Consider the following 26,086-nt stretch of genomic DNA (forward strand, 5'->3'; position numbering starts at 1 on the left):
GGTGCAATGCCAGACTCCCTTCTTTCAGACCCTCAGTGTTGATGAGTCATTGTCTTAGATCTTTCTTCACTAAAGTCATGGGTAGGGGTGTGGTGGGAGAGCATCAGGGGTGGTGAGAAGCACTGCCATCCATTGACAACAATTGCTTCCCCTAACACATTCTCAGATTTCCAGTCTGCCTCATGTAGGCTGGTGAGGTTGTGGTTGTAGGACAAATTCATTTACTTCCTGGTTAGTTTTGCAAGAATGGGCCTGACAGCTAGGATAGGGACTCCCCTTTAGAATGTGAAGATACTTGCTTCTCAATACCACCATAAGCACTGAGGCTCCAGAAACAATTCCGGAAAACAAGGATTCCTTTTAATGCTGTTGAAAAGTCTCAGCTGAGTCAGTCCATTTTCTGGTCAAACACACACACACGTACGTATGTACTCACATACATACACACGTAAAATACTTTTATGTATATACATTGATATATACATGTGTACACACATGTATATAATTATGAAGGTCTGATAATTAAGTTCGTGAACTCATCTTAGAAAAAGTGCTACATACCTCATTGCTGAATATCACTATGATCACCTTCGAAGTGTTCCCCTTGGGAAGCTATGCACCCACGCCAGTGCCTAGTCCACCCTTCAAAGCAATTTAGACATTCTTTATCTGAAATGACCATCAGAGCTGTCATCGTATTACCCTTGATATCGTGAATGTCATCAAAATGTCTTCCTTTCAATATTTCCTTTATCTTCAGGTAAAGAAAGAAGTCATTGGGGGCCAGACCAGGTGAGTAGGGAGGGTGTTCCAATACAGTTATTTGTTTACTGGCTAAAAACTCCCTCACAGACAGTGCCGTGTGAGCTGGCACATTGCCGTGATGCAAGAGCCATGAATCATTGGCAAAAAGTTCAGGTCGTTTTCGTCTAACTTTTTCATGCAGCCTTTTCAGCACTTCCAAATAGTAAACCTGGTTAACTGTTTGTCCAGTTGGTACAAATTCATAATAAATAATCCCTGATTTCAAAAAAGGTTAGAAACATCGTTGCAACAAGTTCTCAAACCTGATTGTCAGACCTATATCTGATCCTACTGTATGGTAATATCTAGCACATTATTGAACTTTCCATATCATTCCACATCTTTCCACAACAGAATTTTGAATGACTACATAGTACTCCATCATGTGGCTGTGTAACACTTGTTAGATATTCATTTTGTTTCTGATTTTAAACTATTATAAATCACATTCCCCTAAACACTCTGTACATAAATCTTTTTTAATCACTTTTTTTCCCCCTTTATATGCTTTTATGGTTGACTCAAAGGATGTGAACTGTTTGGGTATCTGAAACATATTAAAAACTGATCCTCTAAATGTGTTTTACCAATTAAAACTGCTACAAGCTGGGAGAGTTGTCACATCTTCATCAACAATAACAATTTTCATTTTTGTGAAAAAATATATAACTGTAACAATTGTTTTTTATTATCCTTTTTCCTTGACTACTATTCATGCATTTTTCATAAGTACATGTTATTTGTATTTCTTTCTTCTATGAATTACCTATTTTTTCCTTGTCAATTTACCTATTTTATCTTATTTTGTCATAAATTTCACTTTGGTCAAAATTAAAAAGAAATATAAAGCACACCTGTGCACAATTGGTGATTATAATTTCAAATATTTGCTTTATTGTCCCTCTCCTGGTAATGCCTCTTATTCTACCTCCTCACCCTGCAACAGAAGTACCATTACTTTGGTGTGCATCCTTCCAATAAGTTTCTTATTTACTCTTATGTTTGTTCGTATAAGGAACTATGCAGCCTATATATTATTTGTCAGCATGTTTAAACGTGTGTAGACATGTTATATTTCTGTATCCATTATTCTGTGATTTGCTTTTTCAGTAAAATATATGTTTTTAGGTCTATCTATGTTGATGTAAGTGTAGATCTAGTTCATTTCTTTTAGCTATTATGTTAAAAATCCATTATGCTTAATTATCACAGTTTCTTTATATATTCATCAGTTGGGTCTTCAGTGTATTTCTGCCCCTCCCCCCCAAGTTTTGCACCTAATTCCAGTGTGCGGGTATTTTTCCCCATACCAACAAACAATTCCCCAAGACCAGCTGGGTGTCTTATAAGTCAACTCAATTCTGACACTACCTGGAGATAGTGTCAGAGCCACATTTTCAATCCTATAAGATTGCCCCCCCACACACACGCTTCAGATGCCAATTTAAGATTGTAAGTCCAGATTGCCACTTGTGCTTCTGAATGACCGGCTGTAGATCAGAGTTCCAATGACTGCTTTCTGGGATTCAATTAGTTTGCCAGAGTGGTTCAGAAAACTCAGAGAAACGTTTTGCTTACTAGATGATCAGTTTTTTTTTTAATAAAACAACATAACACAGGAATATCCAGATGGAAGAGATGCCTAGGCAAGATTTGGGGAAAGGGTGTGGAGCATCCATGCTCTCTGGGCACACCATTCTCCCTGAATTTCCATGTGTTCACCAACCTGGAAGCTCTCTGAACCCCCCATCATTTGGGGGGCTTATGGAGGCTTCTTTACATAGTCATGAGTGATTCAAGCATAACTCAGTTTCCAGACATTCACCCCTCCCCAGAAGTCAGGGGATGGGACTGAAAGTTCCAACCCTCTAATCACATGGTTGGTTCCCCTGGTGCCAGCTCCCCCCTAGTCACCAATTTTTAGGGGATTTCCAAAAGCCACCTGACTAATATAATCTCAGTTGTAGTTGAAAGGGGATTATTATGAATAATAAGACACCCATTTCACCTTCATGGTTCTGAAGCCACTTCAGGAACTGAGGACAAGAGATCAAATATTGTAATAAAAGGTGTTCCTATGGCTCTTATGGATTAGGGAATTACAGGGTTTTGGGAGCTCTGAGTCAGGAATTAGTTTTCTTGCGTATCTTCCATGTATATAAGAGGTATACATGTTATTAAACTTCTATTTATTCTTTCTCTTATTTTTTTATTTTATTTCTCCTTTATTAGTTTTAACCTTTTCTTATAAGGTGGAGGTTGGGGATTTAAGCCAAGAACCTATAAAAGTAGAAGGAAAACACTTTTTCTTCTCCTACATGGTGGATCACTACAGTCTTTCCCTGGTGCCCTTATTTTAGCCACTTTGTTAACTCTGCCACTGGCACTCCCAATAATCAAATGGTAGCATCGCATAGTCAGTTCAGCACATATTTTGTAATCACATATGAGAATCCAGAGCCAATGGATATAGCTTTGAATTAAAGTTCTGCCAGAAGTGACTGAGACCCCTCCCCAGGTCTCCATCAGTATAAAGTGGTTTTTGGAGGCAATGGGATAACATAAGACGTCAAATACAGTACCTGGCACAGAATAGGTGTTTAATAGATCTATGTAAAGCAGTGACTTGTGTGATGTGTATGAAACCCATAACATGGGGTAAAATAGTGAACTCTGAGTTGGAATCCCATCTCTGCCATCTACTTAGCTATGTGGCCTTGGTCACGTACCTTAGCTTCTCCACGCACAGTTTTTCTGCCTAGGAAAATGGGAATCATAATAGTAAGCACCTCCTAGCATTATTATGAAAACCAAACAAATTATTTTTGTTAAAGTGTTTAAAATAGAGCCTCTCACATAGTAATTATTACATAGCATTACATACAAGTTTTGTTAAAGCTACAACCATTTATCTACAATAACTAACATGGTTTTATTATTTTACATGTTCAATTAGCTTACATTTCAAAGTTTCAGTTTTTAGCTTAATGACTACCTTGCAACTAAAGTAATTAGAGTGTTTTCTTCCATTGAGGATACCATTTTTCATTTAGACCCACTGTTGAGAGATGCCCAGTGAGGAACAAATGGGTTTTTGGGGCCTATTTCCATATTAATTGCTGTTTTAATCCCAGGACAGAGTCAATGCAATGAAAACTGTTTTATAATTTTCCACATACTTGATTGGAAGAACAAGAAAATTTTCCCCTAAGTTTTCCAGACAGGTCTATCTATGAGAAACTAAAACCAGGAGGTTGGCTAATGAGGAGAAAGTCTAATAGGAACCAGAAAATAATGCTGAATTAACTCATACTGTATATTATGCACTTAGGAGCTAGTTAAGGCAGGGACATACTAACAGATTTATCAGTGGAATCTATAGCATAAGATGTATGAGTGAAAAACTCTGTGAATATCCATAGGAAAAAGACAAGATGAAATAGAATATGTTTTGGAGATTTCCCCTGTATGGTATGTGTAGCAGCAAAGAGGTGAGGATCATAGGGGCCCTCTCTGCAAGAATGGCTGTAAGTGGTAAATTCACTGCCTCAGAGTCAGAGGGCATCTATTTGAGTCTCAGTGTGGGCATTTCCTACTGCCTTAGACTCATATATAAAAAGACAACTAATTTCCATGCTTACTTCATAGGGTCGTAGAAAATAAAATAATTGATGCAAAAGAAAATAATATATGTTATTTAAATGTAAATTATTCTAAGTATCCTGCAGTTTCATTTTGTAAATAAATAATAAAGTACAAACAGATAAATATACTTCCTAACTGAATGCATTTCTATATTTCTCCCCATTACAAAAATTATATATTGGTAAAAGCAATTAAAACACAGAATAGTGCTAAGAAAACAAACAAAAAATCTGAGTTTTATATTTTATACATATATATATATATAAAATGTGAGCCAATTCTTAAAAATAAATCAAACTCTCTCAGATGATTGATTAGATAGATAGATAGATAGATAGATAGATAGATAGATAGATAGATAGAGTTTTAGATTTTTTTCCTTGGCTCTGATTCTCTGGAGTACCCTGGGGAATACAAGGGGTCATGAGAGATAGGCCAGGCCGAGGAGAAGGACAATCCACACAGGAGTACTTCCTGGGTTGGGGGGCAGGGTAGTCAGAGGGCTTTGAGTGCTGTGTACTATATGTCACCACACCAGCCCAAACGTCCAGTAAAGGTGCTGCACAAAAATATACTTTGCACGTATGGTGAGTTACGGATGTTTATTTAAAAATTGGAGAGTGCACTGTTCCATATGTAGCTCAGCGTTGAGTAGAGAGGAGAGCCCAGATGCAAACCTGGATTCCTGAGTTTAGAGTTCATGAGACTAGAAAACAGGAGCATCTAGGATACCATGAAAAGGTAAATTGCTAACATTCTCAGGAATGTTGGTAAAGTTTCCAACCTCGCCTTGTGTTATGGTTACTTTTATGTATCAATTTGACCTGGCCACAGGATGCCCAAATATCTGGTTAAGTACTAGTTCTATGTGTGTCTGTGAGGGTGTTTCTGAAAGAGACTAGCATTTGAATTGGTGGACACCGTGAAGAAGATTGCCCTCCTTAATATTAAATAGTCAGTTCCTTGAGGGCTTAACTAGAACCAAAAGGAAGAGGAAAGGAGAATTTGCTCTCTTTGCCTGACTGCTGAGCTGGAAATCAGTTTTCTCCGGCCTCCGGACCTGGAGTGGGATTTATACCATTAGCTCCCCTGGTTCTCAGGCCTTCAGACTCAGATGGGTCTACACCACTGGCTGGCCTGAATCTCCAGGTTGCAGATGGCAGATCTTGGGACTTCTCAGCCTATGTAATGCATAAGCCAATTCCTTATAACAAATCTTTTTACATATCACATACATACACATTATATATATCTATATCTATATATCTATATAATCTATATCTATATATCTATATCTATACGTATACGTATACGTATATGTATATACATATGTATATGTATATATATATTCGTCTGTTTCTCTGGAGAGCCTTGACTATTATTACCCATCAGATATGGATTAGTAGGTTCAAGTCAATTTTATATGAATCTAAGAATAATAACTGAAGGAAATTTTGAGAAGGGAACTAAAATTATGCGCTTATGTTCACAGGCTCCACAAGCCAGCATAACAGGGGGTCAATATTGCTGTAACTTCATTTGTGTCCTCATGCTCTTTAGGGCTGCGGCATCCAGGTTTCATCAAAATGGTATATTGTTTTATGGCCTGCTTTTGTCACCCAGCAATAGCCTGTGACCATTTCCTTAGATCGCTAATGAGTACATATTATTTTATTATAAGTAAATATTTGCTGAATGACTAAATAAAAGAATTATGTCTACATACTACAGCTTATTTAATCTCTCAACTATTTTTGAACATTTAAACTTGGCCAGAATCTTCACCGTTGTGAGAAACAAAACGGTGATCATCCTTGCACAGATATTTTTACATACATTTAATCAAATCCTAAATGTGGCATTCCTTGGTGAAAAGATATGCACATTTTAATGTGTTTGAAATGCACTGCCAAATTGCCCTCCAGAAATGTTGTTCCAATTTACATACCTGCCGTTGGAATATGAGAATGTCCATTTCTATGTACCCAGCCCAGCATTCAGATAATGATTCTTTTTACTCATGGCCAGTTTGAGACAAAAACAGTATTTCACCGTTGTTGTAATTTTCATTTCCTTGGCTACTAGTGTAGTTGAAAAAAAATTAAATTTGTTTATTTGTAATTTATATTTCTTCATTGGTGACTCACCAGTTCACATCTTTGCCCTTAATTTCTACTGTAGTGAGTTTTTTTCTTATTGAGTTGTAAGAGCTCAATACATTGAGGATAATAACATCTTTTCATTAATCTTTTAAGAAAATCTTTTCTTGTTCATAATTTATTGTTTCTATGATTTTGAGAAAAAACACTTATTTTTAGGTAATCCTGTTTCCCCCAAAATAAGACCTAGCCAGACAATCAGCTCTAATGCATCTTTTGAAGCAAAAATTAATATAAGACCTGGTATTATATTATATTATATTATATTATATTATATTATATTATATTATATTATATTATATTATATTATATTATAGACCGGGTCTTATATTATAGTAAAATAAGGCCGGGTCTTATGTTAATTTTTGCTCCAAAAGACGCATTAGAGCTGTCTTATATTCGGGGAATCACGGTCATATATGTGATTACTTTCCCCTTTAATTGCCTAAAAGCTTTCCTTACCCTATTATTATGTAAATGTTAAAACCAATACTTTTGAGTTTTCTTATATATTTATGTTTCATCATTTCTCTCTATACACCTAGATTTTATTTAACAGTATAGTTCATGGTACAGAACTAAGTTAATTATTTTTTAAATATTAGACAAACGTAACTTGTTGAATAAATCCATTCTTTTGTTGAATGACTAAATAAAAGAATTGTATGTATATATTGCAGTTTATTTAATCTCTACTATCGCTGAACAATTTAAAGTGCTACCTTATTAAATGTTAATTCATATATATAGTGCAGTATATGAATTAGTATTTAGTTAATATATTATATTACATATGATTTCTTATCATTCTCTGAGTAATTACTGCTATACTTATATGATTACTGTGGGTTTCTGATAAATTATAAACAAACTACTTAACAATGGAAGAGTTCCTCATTCATATTTTCTTGGCTCTTTTCTTCCATTGATTCTTCACATGAACTTAAGAAATATTTTGCGAAATATGAAAAGTAAATTCTAGAATGATATTTGTTGGACTATCATTAAAATTTTAAAGTAATTGGGGGTGGTGACTAATACATTTACAATATTTCTTTCCCATCCTGGAAGAGAGTAATCTTTTCTTTTTTAAAAGTATTTTTATGCTACTCAGGAAACTCTTGTGGTATTTACCATATGGTCATATGCATTTCTTTTAAGCAACCTGCATATTGTTATAAGTAGAATATATTTTTTGTTTTATTTAATTGATAATTGCTGCATATAGGCAAGTTTATTTTTGTACAATTAATTTTAAAAATGTAATAACTTTTGCACAATTTCTTTGTAACTTACCCCCTTACAATACTTCTTTATCATAACCTTCCATTTTTAGCTGGAAAATAATAGGATTTACACACAATGATGCTTTTGTCTCTCCTTTTTCAAGACTAATACCTTTTCTATTTTTCTTGACTTACTACATTATCTAGACTGTCCAGAAGAAAAATTTTAAACTATGATGGCAAGCATATTTTTGTTATTCCTCATTTTAATAGGAACACCTATGATATTTCACCATTAAATATATTTTGATACATATTTTTGAAGTGGTTTAAAGTAGTTATGTTAAGGAAGTATCCTTCTAATCTTAGTTCTAAGTGTTTTTAGTTCTATTGGATTCATACATAAATAACTTAATCCAAGATAAAGGAAACCGCATGAGTTCAAAGTTGAGTACAATGTCACTAAAACTAGAGTTGTCAGACATCCTGTACATAATGGATTATCTTATATTTCAAAAACAACTGTGTCAGGATGTATAATCATTCTACATTTGATCCAGATCTGACACTACCGATGACATCTGTTACTCGATAATCTTCTCCTTGCCAGTAATAATATGCCCCACATTTACTGAAAATAAAATATGGCAGCCATAATAAAAATCAAACATATAAACAAGATCGTCCCATAGAGAGCTGGGTTTGTCAGATCAAGTTCCGGGTCTGTTGTGACCTCATTTTTTAATCCTATAATCAGCACAATTCAGGTGCAGTTTTTTACTTCAATGTAAGAAATGAATAGTCATTTAGGTTGTTAGGTTTTGAAATAATGACCCTGGAGAAGACTTGAGCATATCTACTGAGCCATCTAGTGGCTGCAGAGTGCACCTGAAAAAATTAATAACACTGGTGTGGTCTCCAATTTTAGGGTAAAAATGAATGAGGACATCACTTGAACATCCCCACGTCCAGTCCCCCAAATCAACACAGCCCAGGACTTTGCACACAGTAGGACTACAACTACTTTTGATCTACAAAGGATTTGATCGATGTATAGAATAACCAGATTCATGCTAAAGCATATACTACTTAGAGATAGGTTTGTATTACCTGTGTAAAAGCAACCACTAGCTAAAGAAAGAAAATGTATGCAAAGGTAGTAGTACCAGATTAAGTCAGGGACCACCAACACAATACAGAAAAACATGAGTAAAGATAAGCAACTAGCAGGTCAGTTATGTATATAAGCATAAACCATGAGTGCTAAGAGAAAAGAATTTTAGTTAGAAAAAATGCACTCCTAATAAAGGTAAAATTCGTGCTTCTTAAGTAACCCACCAGATTTTGACAGTGATAAAATTACTAAAGCTATCTTCCATCTTTTCCTTAAATTTTTGCTTCAGTCTACATTAAAATACAAGGGGGGGAAAAACAAGCAAACAAAAAAATGAGTTAGCTTGGATCATAGCTTAGAATGCTGAAGAATAAAGATAAAGCAAATTGATAGCTTTCGAATGTTAATAGGGTTTGTCACCTCCTAGAGTGTGTAAATTGAAGACATCTGTCTGGTCTAAAATAAATTCCAAAAATCCCAAACTAATTGCTTCATATACACAATGCAAAACCTCAGAATTCCATGTGAAAATAAACCTTCATTTAGAAAATAAACTTTATGCAATTATGATAAAAGAGGACCTGTCAATAAGCCAACGCTTAATACAGAAGGATTATTTTGAAATAAACTTCTTCAGCGCTCATTAGAATTGGAAAGAACTGTGAAAATAGATCCTGCCACCCAGGTCCTTAGGTATGTAATGGTGTTTAAAGGAGTTTAGATGAAACGAATACAGGTTTACATCAGAAGTCTTTGTTGACTTTTTGGTAATTATACTCATTTAACACACACACAGACAACAGGAAAATAACGTGGTTTTTTCTTATCTGACCTCAGAAAAATAAAGAGAAATACAGCAAAATCATTCCCAATGGAAAGGCTTGATGAATCCCATCGTAGCATCTCACATCTCTGACGAACAGTTCTTCCTTTTGTTGTTCATTCTAAAAGAGAGTGATAATATTATCTGTAATGGGGATGTGAGAGAAAGGGCTATTTTAAATTTTCTGCAAATGGACAAACATTAGCAAAATCTTTTCTAGGAAGTATATTCATGTATTAGGAATACTTTTGTATGGTATTGTAGAATTCAGAGAGAGAGTGTAGTTTCATCAAATGCTGCTCAAATTAAGATAATTCACAAGAGCACTGCATAGTCGGAACTCTTAATTGCAAGCAAAAGAGACCAAACTTCAACAAGCTTAGGTGAAACAGGAAAACGTATTGACTCATGTCTCTAAGCTACAGGAAGGACAGAATCCTGGTGTCCTCAGGGATGGAGAGTTGGGTTTTGGGGGTTGGGGGTTGGGGTTGAATGCTGCCCAGACTCTCTCTGAGCATTGCTAAACACTAGTTAAGCTGAATGTCAGCTTTCTTCACTCCCTTGCATGGCTTTCCTAGAACACTAGAACCAAATCTCCAATAATTCCTGGTCTTTTACTGACTTTCAAGCTTCACCTTGAAAAGATGCTACTAACTGCAGTTCGAAAGATCTTAAGGAAGGAAGGACTCTTATTGACTTAGCAGAGTTTTCTGCTCTTTTCTCCCATCATTGTGGCTACAGAGGGTAGTTCATGCAGAAGCTAGCGGTCACCGATGTTACAGCGAGGCAAAACGGGGTGGGATGTTGAGACTGCCAAAGAAGGGGATAGCTGCTCCCAGGCCAAGGGGACATGTTGGGCATTTAAACCACCAGTTTCCAGCCTAAGCACCGAGCGGCAGCAGCAGAACAGCAGAATGACGATGAAATATGAGAGTCAACTGACACCGATTTTTTCCCTGATAAGAAGGGCTCTAGCAAAGCAGGTAGAAGTAGTATCATCTCTGCGTTTAGGAAAAATGACCTGGGTAGGCCAGAAAGTGCTTTGAGAAACCTCTGTTTCTAGTTCATTATTTTGTTCCAAAATCTTAGTTTGGATACCCGAAGTGGACCTCTTTCATTCCTTTTGCGATCTGGTAGAAATAATCACCTACACCTCACCTCTACTGCCAAGTCAGATGGTTATTTTTGGAATTAGTTAAAGAGAAGCGTTTGCACCCAGAAGTGCATTAGGATTTTTCAGAGTGTCGGTGGCACTCCACCCTCTCTTCCCAGTAAGACTCCAGGACCCCTCGAAGGCATAAATAGTCCTGCCAAAGAGCACACTCCACTCCATGATGGGAGAATCTAGGTCTTCAACTAGAATTTGTTGTTGTTTTATTCCCCCAGGCTCTCTACATGTTTGGGTTAAGTGGGTATTCATGGAAAAATCTCATCCATCTTCTAGAATAAGTTTTTTTTTTCTCATTCCTCTAAGATGTGGCTCCTTCTTAGAACTAACCCCATGAGCCCACTTAGGAAGGTCAGCCATATGTGCAGCCAAAACTTCCCTTGCACTGGGATAAACCAGAAGTGAGCAGCTGTCTCTGCTGAAAGTCTGTAACAGATATGGGCCCACTTCAACCCCACGTCCATTCTGAGACACCCCCCAGTGTCACGGTCCAGTCTGCTGCTTCAACTATCTCATTTGATAGGGAAACAGGAACTGGCTGAGTTCCTTGGAAGGTCAGCAAGGCTCTTCTTTCTGGCTTACCGTAATAGGATTTTCGAATATGGCCTTGGACCTGCTCTTACGAGCTGAGTTTTCTTTGTGGACTAGTTATGGAATCCAAACTCTCTATAAAACACAGAAGCACAGTCTTCCCAAATTACATCTAGCTACTGCAGTTAGGACCTGGACCAGCTGATGTTAGAACCAGGCTTTTTATTCTTAGTCCTTCCAACAATGCAGAGCTCATGGGGGTCTAAATGATAACTTTCCTTGTCTTTTTCCTTTGATGCCTCTCCTATTTGCCTATGTAAATCTCTCTCTCTCTCTCTCTCTCTCTCTCTCTCTCTCTCTCTCTTTATCTCACCCTGGTCTCAATAAAATGTCTCTTCAATTTCAGTCTTTTTAGTTTATAATCAGTGTGTGATACCAATTACAAGTTATCCTCTGATTCTGATATCTCCCAGGCAAGTCCTTCAGGTAATAGGATCGCAGAGTGATTCAAACTACAATGCAAATAGGCAAAGAAAATGAGCCTCTTTATTCTCTCAAACTGACCTAATCTTCCTCAAAAGCTCTACCCACTGGGCAGCAAAAAAATTCCATGCCTTTTAAGAATGATTTGCTGCTGTATTAAAGATGATGAAGATGATGGTGATGACGGTGAGAAGGATGATGAAGGACTACCTTCTTTTCCATACTTCTCTTTGGGAATTAGCTCTCTCAGCCTCTCTTCACACCTACAGGCTCACCTTAGCACTGACATAAACACACTGTTGGTTCCTGTGACAGGCTGGAAAGTGTGAGATTCAGTGTACCATATTCCTCCAGATCTGAGTAAATTGTGAGAATGGAGGAAGCACCAGGAGGTGAAGCCAGCTCATCTCCTTAGAAAGAACAAGGACTTTTCATAACAGTGAAGCAACTTCAAGTACTCTTTCATTCTGTAGAAGTCACAGAGTCATAAATCAGAGAGTAGGACTATCAAAGCAATATGAAAGTCTTCATAACTGAACCAGAGACAAGCATTTGAGGATTATCAGCAGAGTATCAGAGCTGTAGGAGTGGGTAAGGTTATCACGGAGTCCATGCAGATTCAGAAGAAAAGCAGAGAAAACACAATTTGTAGAACACTGGCATTTTAGATGCAGCAAAAATAAAAATAAAATAACAAAAAGGCTATGAGGTAATGCTATAATGCTAGCAGTGAAAGAGGTCGGAGGAGAACGAAGAAAGACTAGGGTTCTACAAACTAAGGGGGAACGACATTCCTGGAAAGAGTTCTCTACAGTGGCAAATGCCACAAGATCTAATAAGGTGAGAAACAAAGATAGCCCATTAAATGCAATAATTACAAGGCCATTAAAGGGGTCATTTTCACAGAATTTAGAGATCAGAAACAGCTTAGAGTGGTTTGAAATGAATTGCATTATAATATAAATTGCACACTGTACTTTTAGTTCTCTATATTAGTTTCCTACTGCTCTCATAAATTACCATAAACTCAGTGGCTTAGAACAGCACAAACAAATTATTTTACAATTCTAGAGGTCAAAAGTCTGACATGGGTCTCCCTGATCTAAAATGAAGGTGTAATCAGGGCTCTCTGTGTTCTTTCTGGAGGCTCTCTAGAGGAAAATCCAGTTCCTTGCTTTCCTAGCTTCCAGAGGCTGCTCATAATCTTTGGCTGGTGACCTTTTCATCTTCAAAGCCAGCAGCATGTCATCTTCAAATCTCTCTGACTCACACTCGTGCCTCTCTCTTTCACTCCTATAGACTTTTATGATTACATTGGGCCCAGCCAGATAATTCAGAATATATCCTCGTCTCAAAACGAGTTCATTGTCAACCTTAATGACATAGGCAGCTTTGCTCCTACCTTGTCATATAGTATAACATAGTCACAAGTTCTAGGGATTAGGACATGAACATTTTGAGGGTGGGATTCTTCCTACTGCATTCTCCAACTTGATCTTTTAAAACTTAATTGTATGTCTTAGAGATTTACTACATGTGTTATGGAGCCAGGGATGATATTCAAGATATTTAGCAACTAGTGTGCAGGACACCAATAGACCAAAACAGATGCTGGCGATAGCGCTGGGAGACTCCTGTCATGTAGCACATCAGTCACTCGAGGGGCTCAGAGGCCGGGGACTGAGGATGCTGTGGGTGCCTCAGCAAGTGGGGGGTGCTTGGGGAACAGTACAGAAGTATATCAGTATTGTAATAACTGATAGAACCACAACATTGCATGCCAGCTAAACATCAGCCCTAGTTGTATTTTATATGACTACACACATGTAAATGCATGTAATAAAAAGGTCTGGAGGAAAACCCTAAATGTAGAAAACCCTAAATAGTAGTTACTACAAAGGAGGTTATTGGTGCTGAAAAGGATTATCAAAGACACCTAGGATCTTCTCTTAGCATTTTCCTTTTTTGCAGAGATAATCTGTTCATATATTGTTTATGTACTTAAATTTAAGACTAAAAAGGGTCTAAGAAATAAACACCAGTAATAGTGGTTTTCTCTGAGGAAGAGCTGACACGTGGGGCAGAAGAATATAAATCAAAAAACAATGGAAGTATTCGCTCTATAATCTGATTCCTTGATTTTCAAATGCATAGGATTTCATGTAACTTAACAAATGAATTCTAAAATGTGTCAGTCAAATGTATCCATTCTAAAATATACAGGATATACAACAGATTCTGTTCATATGAGAATTTTGTATAGAATAAAGGTGGTACTTTAGATCATTGGGGAAAGTATGGACTTTTCATTAATTGGTTGTGAAATTACTATACTTCTATTCAAAAAATAGATCTTTTGGTTTCTTGCAGAAATAAATTTCAAGTGCAGTTAAGGATCTAAATGTAAAAGGAAAATCATATGTAAGTATAAAAATGCTTATTAATTTCTGGATGGGGTGGCTTCTAAAGTATGGCACAAAGAGAATGCATACATGGAAAGTCTAACTATATTAATGTGTACAGTTATTCATATGAGAAAGATATCATAAAAAAGGTTAAAAGTCAAAGAAAGACTGAAAAATACTTGAAATACATTTAAATATGAAGAATTAATAACTAGATGAATATGGAAAACAATAAGAAAGCAAACCATCCAAAAGACAAATTAACAAGGACACAGAAGAGGAAATGCAAATAGACAATGCATATATGGACGCTCAATTCTCTTGTAAATAAGGAAATATAACCTAAAAGAGCACTGAGTTTTTCCACCTTAGATCGGTAAAATAAAAGGGGCCACTAATAGCCAGTATTGGTGGATGTGAAGCCATCAATTTTTATATGTTGATAGTATTGCCATTGGTTTAGCCATTTTGAAAGAAAATTGAGAAATATTTACTATGAAATGAAATACAGTTTAACCCTACTTATGTTAAAAATAAAATAAAATATCTCTACAGGTACAAACGTGTGTATGAAATTGTGCAGAAATGGGTCTGCAAAGATCACACCAAAATAGTTACTTCCAAGGTGAATGGTCTTGAAATAGTTCATAGGGCTTGGGAAGAGAGAGTGAATCAAGAGAGTGCTTAGTTTTCCCTTATTGTTTGGATTTTTAGAGTGAGAATAGAATCCTTGTTTCTTGTGAAAAATAAAAGAACAAAATTACTATTAAATTAAAAATTCATAGTTACATGGTTATGGAGGCTTAGGAAGAGGGTAGTTATTTGAATCTTCAGACCCCGAACCTGGGTTCCAAGCCTGGCTCTGCAATATTCATTCCATGGGAGCTTGAGAAAATCATTTAGAAACTCTGAATGTTAACTTCTTCACCTGTAAGATAGAAATTCCATAACTGCCATGGTATCATTTACAGTTATTTTGACAACAAAATGCATTAAGTTATATAAAAGGGTTTTGTAATCTATAAAGTGTTATTCCAATGTAAATAAGAACTGTTATTAATTATGTGGATAATTTTCAATTAACATCTAGTTGTTGATGAATATTTAAAAAGCCATACTTCAACCTGAAATAAAAATCTGCTTAAAGGAGTACAGGGTTAGTCTGATTAAGTCTCCCTTCTAACTGTTCCCCTTCTTCCCTCCCTCCCCCATTTCCTTCACTCTTCTTTCCTCCGTACTGCCTTCTATCTTTTTGTTTTAATTTTTAAATTAAGATTAAATTTTAAAATGTTTTAAATATTATGAAAAAAGCAAATAGTAATATAAAAATACTCTTGCTATATCATCTAGACTTCACTGTTATTTTTCTCTGTGTTGCTTTGAGAGAGAATGAGAGAGAAAGAGAGAAAGCTACAATTCCTTTTAACCATCTTGTCTCTTTTCTTTCTTTACTTACCTAGAGTAATAACTATCATGATTCTGGCTTATAAACCCCAGTACTGTTTAAAATATATAATTTATGTACATAAATATGCCCATTAATGCTTTATGGCTGTCAGTATTGTTCCTTGTGGATTTTTTAAAAATTGTATATTAATTATAAATTATAGCTCTGACTCTTTCTTTGAGTTGAATTTATTACTACAAATCCTGCAAAAGCCTGTGTTTCTCATGGTTTCACTCATCACTGTTTAGGTGAGAAGTTTTGGAACAGGAAAACATGAACATTTATTGCTGTGCTATTATATGGCAATATACATTTACATGCATTATTTCAATTCTTAAGATAACCAAGTACAAGTTTTATCTCCTTATAGTATAGATTAAGACACTGGCTAAAAATACTAGGTTATTCCAGAAGCTCTTTACATCTCACGACGAACACCCTGATCACGCCGCCTTCGTTCCCCTGTACGACTGCAGCCATCTGACTGGTCTGCCTTTGTCCCTCTTGCTTCCTATACTCTCTTCTCACACGGAGGTTGGAGTAAGGTCTTGTCACTTCTGCCTAAGGCCATTTTGTCCTCACGGTGGCTGCAAAGGCCTTGCTCCATTTGACCGCTGTTTCCTGACTTATCCCCTGCCTTCTTCACTCAGTTTCTGCTGCTTTGGCTTCTGTGCTTTTCCAAGGACACCCAGGCATGTTCCTGCCCAGAACCTTGCCAAGGTGCATCTGGATGTTTCTTCTGCCTGAACATTTCCCCCTCAGATGTCCTCCAGTTATGCTCTTCTTGCCCTCAAGTCTTTTCTCAAAGAGGAGGTTTACCATAACTAGCTGCTGACTTCTGGAACTCCATTTATCTCTCCTTAGTGAGTGTTGCTTTATGACACATTCCTTTATTTTGCCTTTCTGTCTTGCCCCCAAGAAGATGTAAGTTTCATGAAGTCAGATATATTTTTGTCTTTTTTAAAAAACCCTTGGTACCTGGAATAGTGCCAGGCATCTAGTTGGTGCTTAAAAAATATTAATATTTATTGAATGAATGAATGACTCTCCAAGGTCTATTTAACCAGTAAGGAGTGGCTATAGAGTCCAAAAATATATCTAATACCAATCAGTGGATTCTCTTATGCCAAACAGCCTCTGGGGAAAGCCCAAAATGATCATGGTCACATGGAAACTGTTATTGGAAATCTGGGAGAACAACTGAGTAACATCATTCTCAGCAGCAGGAATGAAACAGGGCAAGAAGACAGCTGGGTAGAACCCATTGTTCCCACCCCTGCTTGGGGGAACTGGGGAGGGAGTGAAAATTTTGTTCTATTCCCAGTACTTGGACCTGGAAGATGGAATCTGCAATTAGACAAACAGATACCTGCCCTCCCCACTGTGAGAGAGAACCAGATGTGGCAGCTTTCATATCACTCAGAAAGACCTTATTTTTCTCCTGATTTAATTCAAACCTTCTCCTGCCTGGACATAAACTAAAACAGCAAGCCATTAAAAGAGTACCTATACATCAGGAAAAGATATCAAGGAAAGAAAATAAATAGCCAAATGTTTGGAAATACCTTTGATTTATATCAAGTTTGAATGACTTAAGCGGATAGCAGTCACAAAGCACAGAATTCTTTGGGACTATCCTTTTTTGTCTGCAGTCTCCCAATCCCCTAAATCATGTGCACTCCTTATTTTTCAGGGTTACCCTGCATCTTCCGCAGTGAGCTTCTTTGGCTGAAAGCTGATAGGACACAGTTTCGGCAGGTTCTGCCAATCCAGGGGGCAGACTTGGAAGCCAACTCTGTTCTTCAGGAGGAAACATGGCTCATCTGTTGAAAGGCCTAAAAACCAGGCTCTGAATTATTCTCCAAGGCCATTCCACTCTTACACATCTACCATCCAGAACTATATTTCATCTCTTTTGTTCCTTTTATGTATCAAGTTGTGACAAATGCAAGTGGAAACTTTCCAGTAAAAATAAGTTTATCTGCACAAAACCCTATGGAACCCCATGGCAATTCATTATTCTTCAATTAAATTTACTGCTCGTTGGCAGTTGCACTAGTTTAATTTTCTGCTGTTTGTTTACCGAACAGGGAAACACATAATACAAAGCATAATAAAAGTCAGATTGAGTTAATTAAATGTGGAACCTGGAAACTCTAACTCTGCCTTTTGAACAGTTTTCTCATTAGATCCCCTTGAAAAATATCATTTTTAGCTGAAATTTATTTTGACATTTGCAAGACGTTATTCGTTCAGGTCACATTTTCTTGTCTACAACCCCAGGAAGGGAGTTGACATTAGTTCACACTACTTGTTCAGGGAGGGTGGAGGGGAGTGACAGTTAGCGTTGGGACAGCAAAACATTTAAATCAACTTGGAGGTCTTCTGGGGCAAAGAGAGATGGTGCTGTCATCTTCTTTCAGCAGGGCTGTGGTGGGTATAATGACCAAGACACATCAAGGGGGATTAGAGAATAGACTCTGTAATTAGATGGCTTCATTTCATTTCAAGACATCTTTAGAAACTCTTTGATGCCAGTCCTGTGATTACGGTGATTTTTGTACTCAGACTATCAGAATCTCGAAAGCAAGAACAAAATACAAACCTAAAAGAGATTGCTTTGGGGGACTAAGGCAATGAAATTGGAAATTTATAAAAATTCAGAGGCATTTCTTGGGTCACATCTGTCATGTGGCTATAAAATACATTTCAATCTATAACTTCAAAGGGCTTAGGGACTTATAATGGAAAGTTGAATAAACTTCTGTTCATCTTATGTGATTTAACCACATATATTTAATTAAAGTATATATTATTTTCCAGGCCCATGGTTGGATTTTAATATGTGCTACGGTTATTGAAAGGTATAATTTTCGAGGAGAACCTTCTGGGAATCTCTAAAAAATTCTGTCTTAATATATAGCAGTTTCACTCAAAGACAAAGAAAAACTTTTTTCCTATTATTTTATTAATGGTAATAGGTTTTCATTTCTAGAGCCATAAAAATACACTTTTCCAAGTACAAGATAGAAGAGACATTACTGTTTAATTTTAATTCAAAATTATAATTTTTGTCCAACTATTATTATTGTTAATTAAGTAATATTGTTAAAGTATTAGAATAATATTTGAAGATTCCTTGTGTAGTCTTTGTTATCAAGATTTACCTGTGTCAATTAAAAAAATTATCACAAAATAATACACACTTATTATACAAAAATGTGGGAAAAAATAAAAATACACAAAGAAAATTAAATTCATACTTAATCTCCCTGGGCCATAAAGGTAATTACTATTTGTTTTTTTAAATATGTTTTTATTTTTCAATTACAGTTGACATACAGTGTATTAGTTTCAGGTGTACAACATAGTGATTAGACATTTATATAAATTAAGTGATCACACTGACAAATCTAGTATGCATTGTACACCATACATAATTATTACAATGTTATTGACTATATTCCTTATGCTGTACCCTAATATCCCCACGACTTCTTGTAACTACCAATGTGTACTTTTTAATTACTTCCCCTTTTTCACCCATTCCCACAATTCCCTCCCATCTGGCAACCATCAAAATGTTCTCTGTATCAATGAAGCTGTTTCTGTTTTGTTTGTTTATTTTGTTCTTTAGATACCACATATAAGTGAAATCACATGGCATCTATCTTTCTCTGTCTGACTTACTCCATTCAGCACAATACCCTCTAGGTTTATTCATGCTGCTGCAGATGGAAAGATTTTATTCATTTTTAAGGCTGAGTAATATTCTGCTGTATATATATATCATATGTACCACCTCTTCTTTATCCATTTATCCATTGATGGAAAACCAGATTGCCTCCCTATCTTGATTATTGTAAATAATGCTGCAATGAACACATGGATGCACATGTTCCTTTGAAGTAGTGTTTTGGGTTTTTTGAGATAAATACCCAGAAGTGGGATTACTAGGTCCTTCTTTGTCTCTTCTTATAGCATTTGTTTTAAAGTCTATTTTGTCTGGTATAAGTATTGCTGCCCTAATACTTTCTTTTTTTCATTTCTATTTTCATGAAACATCTCTTTCCATCTTTTTAATTTCAGTCTGTGTGTGTCTTTCATTTTGAAGTGAGTCTCTTAGGCAACATATGTAAGGATATTGTTTTCTTATCCATTCAGCCACTCTGTGTCATTTGATTGGAGCATTTAATCCATTTACATTTAAAGTAATTGTTGATAAATTGTAGTTATTGCCTTTTATTATTCATATTTTTCACCTTTTTTTTTTCTTCTCTTAAAGAAGTCCCTTTAACATTTCTTGTAATACTGGTTTGGTATGAGGAACTCCTTTAATTTTTTCTTGTCTGGAAAGCTCTTTATCTGTCCTACAATTTTAAATAATAGCTTTGCTGGGTAGAGTAATCTTGGTTGTGGTTCCTTGCTTTTCGTCACTTCGAATATTTTGTGCCAATCTCTGATCTGCAAGGTTTCTGTTAAGATATCAGCTGATAGTCTCATGGGAGCTCCTTCATAGGTAACTAACTGCTTTTCTCTTGCTGATTTTTAAATTCTCTGTTTGTCTTTAGCCTTGGGCATTTTCATTTTGATGTGTCTTGATGTGGGCCTCTTTGGGTTCATCTTGTTTGAGAATTGCTGTGCTTCCTGGGCTTCTATTTCCTTTGCCAGTTTAGGGAAGTTTTCCATCATTGTTTTTTCAAATAGGTTTTCAATTCTTTGGTGTCTCTCTTCTTCTTCTGGTACCCCTAGGATGCAAACTTTGGTATGTTTGATGTTGTCCCGGAGGCCCCTTGAACTATCCTCACTTTTTTGAATTCTTTTTTTTTTTTTCTGCTGTTCTGATTGGGTGTTTTTTGCTACCTTGTCTTCCAAATCATTGATTCAATCCTCTGCTTCATCTAATCTATTGTTGATTCCTTCTAATGTATTCTTCATTTTAGTTATTGTCATCTTCACTTTGACTGGTTCTTTTTTATGTTTTCTATCTCCATTTTTATGTTTCCTATCTCTTTGTTGTCATTTTTCTTGAGGTCATTCAGCATCCTATAACCAATGTTTTGAACTCTGCATCTGGTAGATTGTTTGTTTCCATTTTATTTAGTTCTTTTCCTGGAGTTTTGTTCTGCTCTTTCATTTGGGACATGTTTCATTATCTGCCCATTTTGGCTACCTCCCTGTTTTTGTTTTTATGTATTAGGAAGAGCTGCTATATCTTGCAGTCTTCCAGTAGAGTGGCCTTATATAGTAGGTGTGCTGTGGGGTTCAGTGGCAGTCTCCCTAGCTACCTGAGCTGGCATTCCAGTTGTGTCCCTTGTGTAGACTGTGTGTGCTTTCTTGTTGTAGTTAAGTCTTGGATGCTGTTTGCATGTCAATAGGAGGGATTGACCCTCAGACTGATTGGTTGTGAGGACTGGCCATGACTACAGTGGAGGGGCTGTTGTTCAGGGACTGACCATAAGGAGTAGAAATCACTTTAGTAAGGCTCTGGTGCCTGCTAGGTCTGCCTTTTGGTTGTGTCATTTGTGGAGGTAATTGGATGGAGCTCTGGTGTGGTCTGAAACTTGCCACTAGGTATGGTGGTTCAGGGGCCTCTTGGAAGGGCTCTATTGCAGGCCAAAGTAAGCCACTGCCTGTGCCCTGTGAGGGGCAATTTGGTATGAGCTAAAAAGTGATCTGCAGATGATTTCTACTTTGCTGGGCTTGGAGGTGCCTGGGAGAGTCTATGCTGCGAACCAAGGCCAAATGCCACTAGTGCCAGACTTGGGGATGCTTAGGAAGAGGTATGGGGCATGCTGAGGCCAGATGCTGCTTATCTGGGGTTTATGAACCTTTAAAATATTTTAGGAAAGTCTGCAGCATAAGCCAAGGAAGGTCATTTGTATGAAAAATCCATTGGAATAGGCTTGGGAGGGCCTGCAAATTGAGTGGAGCTGTCCTTCTAGCCCTCGCCCTAAAGCCAGATCATTTAGTTCCTCCCTGTATGTCCCTGGTGCCTTTTGACCTGCTGCTCCCGGATAGGAGCTCAGCGTGAGTGAGTCCATCAGCAAGAATGTCCATACATGGGCCCTTTAAGAGTAGTGCCTAGGAGTCCAGCAGACCTTGGTCTCACTCGGCCACAATATCTGCTGGTTTTCACAGCCAGAAGTTGTGGGGACTTCTCTTCCCAGTACTGGAACACTGAGCTGGAAAGCCTGGTGTGGGGCTAAAACCCTCCACTCATCAGGAGGAACCTCTGCAACTAAGATATCCCTCTCAATTTTTCACTGCCACATGTGGCTGTGGTATCAGCCCATTCTGCATCTCCACCCCTCCTATGTGGCTTCTTCTGTATATCCTTAGTTATAGGACTTCTGCTCGGCTACACTTCAAGCAATTCTCAATGATGGCTGTTCCATAGTTTAGCTGTAATTTTGGTGTGGTTGTGAGAGGAGACAAGTACAGCATTTACCTATTCCATCATCTTAACCAGAAGGTAATTATTATTTGGCTTTTGTTGTGGTATCTGACAATAATTTTATGCGTTCACACAGAAAATTTTATTTTATTTATACTTACATGGTATTTGATCTACATTAATTTAATTATACTTATAAATTTTCAAAATCTCAAACAAATTAAAGTTAATATTCTTGTATAATTTATTACTTCCTTTACCCTCCCTCCCCCACACCACTCCAGACTCAGCTTCAATCTCACAATTATCATCAGAAATAACTAATGATGTTCACTTAATGTATACATTATAGATGTTTTTACAGATAACTACAAAAATATATGCATATGTAGTAATAGTTATGTTTTATCTTACTGGTTTTGGAACATAATTAGTATGAAAATATATGTATATATATATATATTATATATAGAAGCATTTACTTTATTACTTTAAACTATGTTATAAGTATTTGTCCATATCAGCCCACAGAGTTCCAGTAAGATTTTTAACAGCTGCATATTTCATTGCATATATTCATAAATTATTTAACTAGTCCACATATCAATAGCAATTCAACTTTTTACTATCTTTTTCTACTTTTTGAGCCCTTGGATTCAGCTCTTTCAGATCAGTGTGAGTATTTCTTTGGGGTAAATACCAATATATAGATTTGCTAGGTATTGAAATAATCAGCAAAACAAAAATGTTTAGCTATATTTAGTTATCACAAAAATACTTAGAAGTCACAGGAAGAGAAGAACTGAGATTGCTCATCTTAACCATGAGGGATTTCCATGTATTACTTTGAAAACAAGCCTTTTTAACTTGCTTAGAAAGCTTTCGTTGCTGTGTTATTTATAGTTAAATACCCTTTGGAACTATGATTAATTTTCACATTAGACATAGTTTTCAGATTTTGCAATTAATGACCTTAACATTTTCAAACCTTAAAACTAATTTAAAGTGATGTCAATGAAAATGGCAGAGTCAAGACCTCTGAAAATTCTCTCTCCCATAAAGGCGATAAGAACACTTACAAAGTTGTCAGAATTAACTTTTTTCACAACGTTGAAAATTAACCAAAGCTTTCAGCAGTCCAGAGAGTATTTATTCAAGAAAAATGGCTGGATTTTAATAGGAACAGCAAGCTTTGTAGAGTTTCAGCAATTCATATTCTCATCTCCTTTCTCCAGCTTTGCAGTATCTCTGAAAACCAACAAACTACAATTGTAGTGAAAACCAATAACCTGGAAACCACTTAAAAAGGTCAGTCAGATTAGGAACCTGTTCAAAACCCCATTCCCTGCCTAATGGTGCCCTGGAAGACCCTACTTGAAAGACTGTCTTTATTTGTTCTGACTCAGAACTCTCCCAGTATGAGTAGCTTTTTTGCCTAGAGAAAATTGTTGAAAACAATCACAGACAATTGTTCAACATCATGACTGCCTAAGGTAGCAATATCAGTTGAGGCATACAAGAGGCCAACCTAAAAGCTTAAAAGGAATATCTGGAGAATAAAATGTCTAGAAGGTGCTTTGAAAAGCTCTGACATATTGCCAGGAGTCAGAAAGGCCTCATACATGTGTAGGCTTGTTCATTCTCAGGAAAAAACTGAGAAGGCCCTAAACTCACACCTCTAGTAGCCTTAAGGCTCTGTGCAAGCTGGCACTAAAGGGTAAGACAGAGTTGTAAACTGTACTCCCAGCACCCACACAGTACTCCATGGCAAACTCCAAGAGATTTATTGGTTACAGGCATTTCAGGAAATCTGCTCAGTCATTAGCTGACCACTAACTTAATCAAGCAAGACTTCAGAGGCCACACATGACAAAGAGTACAATTATACAGAATTACTTCAGAAAAGTCATTAAACAAGCAAACAATAAACAACAAAAACAAAACAGCCACAGCAGCAAACTTGGGGACGGGGGTGGGGTGGGGTGGGGGGGCGTGTGTGTGTGTGTGTGTGTGTGTAATATCCAATGTTACTACATTATATTAATTAAAATGTTTAGTTTTCAACAAAAAATATAAAAAACAAGAACAACAATAACAACAAAAACCCAGGATAGTATAATCCACACCCAGGAGGAACAAAGTAGTCAATAGAAATTGTCCTGTGGAAGTACAGCTGTTGGACTTACTACACAATGACTCTAAATCAGATATTTTAAGTATGTTAAAAGAACTAAAAGGAAAAAAGAGAACTAAAAGGGACCATATCTAAATAACTAATGGAAAGTTTGAGAAAAATGCCTCGGCAAATAGAAAATATTAACGAATATATAGAAATTACTTTTTTAAAATAATTCAATTAAAATTCTGGAGTTACAAAGTTCAATTATTGAAGTAAAAAATTCAGTAGAGGTGTTCTGTATTAGTTTCTTATTGCTGTTATAGCAAATTACCACAACTTTAGTAATTTAAAACAAACAAAAAAATGTTACTTATAGTTCTTGAGATCCAAAGTCTGAAATTGGTCTCAGTAGGCTAAAATCAAGATATTGGCAGGCTTATATTCCTTCTGGAAAGCTCTAAGGAAGAATCTAATTTCTGGTCTTTTCCAGCTTCTGGAGGCTGTTCACATTCCTTCACTCACAGCCCCTTTCCATCTTCAAATCCAACAATGGCAGGACAAATCTCTCTCAGGGTGATATCTGTCTGGTTCTAATTGTCCTGCCTCTTATTTCCCACTTAAGGACTCTTTAATTACGTTTGGCCAACCAGATAACCCAAGATAAACTCTTTATCTTAAAGTCAATTTATCAGCATTCTTAGTTTTATCTGTAATCTTAATTCCTCCCTGCAATGTAACAATATATTCACAGATTCTGGGATAGGACATGGACATCTTTGGGGACCATTGTTTTGCCTATCACAGGATCAACAGATTTGAGTAATCAGAAGAATGTACCAGCAAACTCAAAGATAGGTCGATTGAGACTATCCAGTATAAGTAACAGAAATTTAAAAAGAAAAGAAATGAAGAGAAACGAAGAGCCTCAGAGACCTGTGGGATGTCATTGAGCAGATCAACATACTCAGAATGGGAGTCCCAGTAGGAAAGGAGAACAATAGAAAGGCATAAAGAATATATGAAGAATCATAAGTCAAAAATTCCTAAATGTAATGGAAAAAAATGTTTTTGAATAGTTTCTGTCTTTTTTTCTCTTTTTTCTCCTTGGGTACCAAGGAGAAAATGTTTTTGTCTTTTTTCTCCTTGGGTACCAAGAGGTTAGAAAACTGTGAAGTACAGGACCAGATTAGATAAAGAGTTAACGAAAGAAAGGAAGGAAGGAAGGAAGGAAGGAAGGAAGGAAGGAAGGAAGGAAGGAAGGAAGGAAGGAATAGTATTTGTTGGAACAGAAATTTGCTAATTAAAAACCCATCTTAAAGCAGAAACTTACATTTCTGAGATTATGTTTTCTTTCTGAAAGAAAGGAAAATACATTTGACTCCCACTTTCCCATTTTGGTGTTTCCCCTATAGGCACTATCTCCTCAGAAAGTGGGGGTTCAGAGGATACTTCCTCTGAATGAAAGGGGAGTCTGTCCATTGAAGGTGAGAGCTGGCAACAATAGATTTGTTCCTCTTGTGTCAAAGGGGATGATGGCAGTACCAGTAATGTTGCTTAGCCATGAGAGAAAAAGTGGATGCTATTACTGCAATGGGCAACAAAGCACGAGTGATAATAAGAGTGCCTATCTCTGCCAATTGCTAACAGATCATGATGTCCCAAGGGACAAGATACATAGACTGCCAACTAGGGTGTTACTTAAATTGGAAATGGAAAAAAATAAATAAATGAGAAATGTTGAAAAGACGTTTGACATTAGCTGCAA

This window comes from Rhinolophus sinicus, chromosome 12 (genome assembly GCF_057876585.1).
Source record: "Rhinolophus sinicus isolate RSI-liver-muscle chromosome 12, RSI-T2T, whole genome shotgun sequence".
Classification (NCBI taxonomy): domain Eukaryota; kingdom Metazoa; phylum Chordata; class Mammalia; order Chiroptera; family Rhinolophidae; genus Rhinolophus; species Rhinolophus sinicus.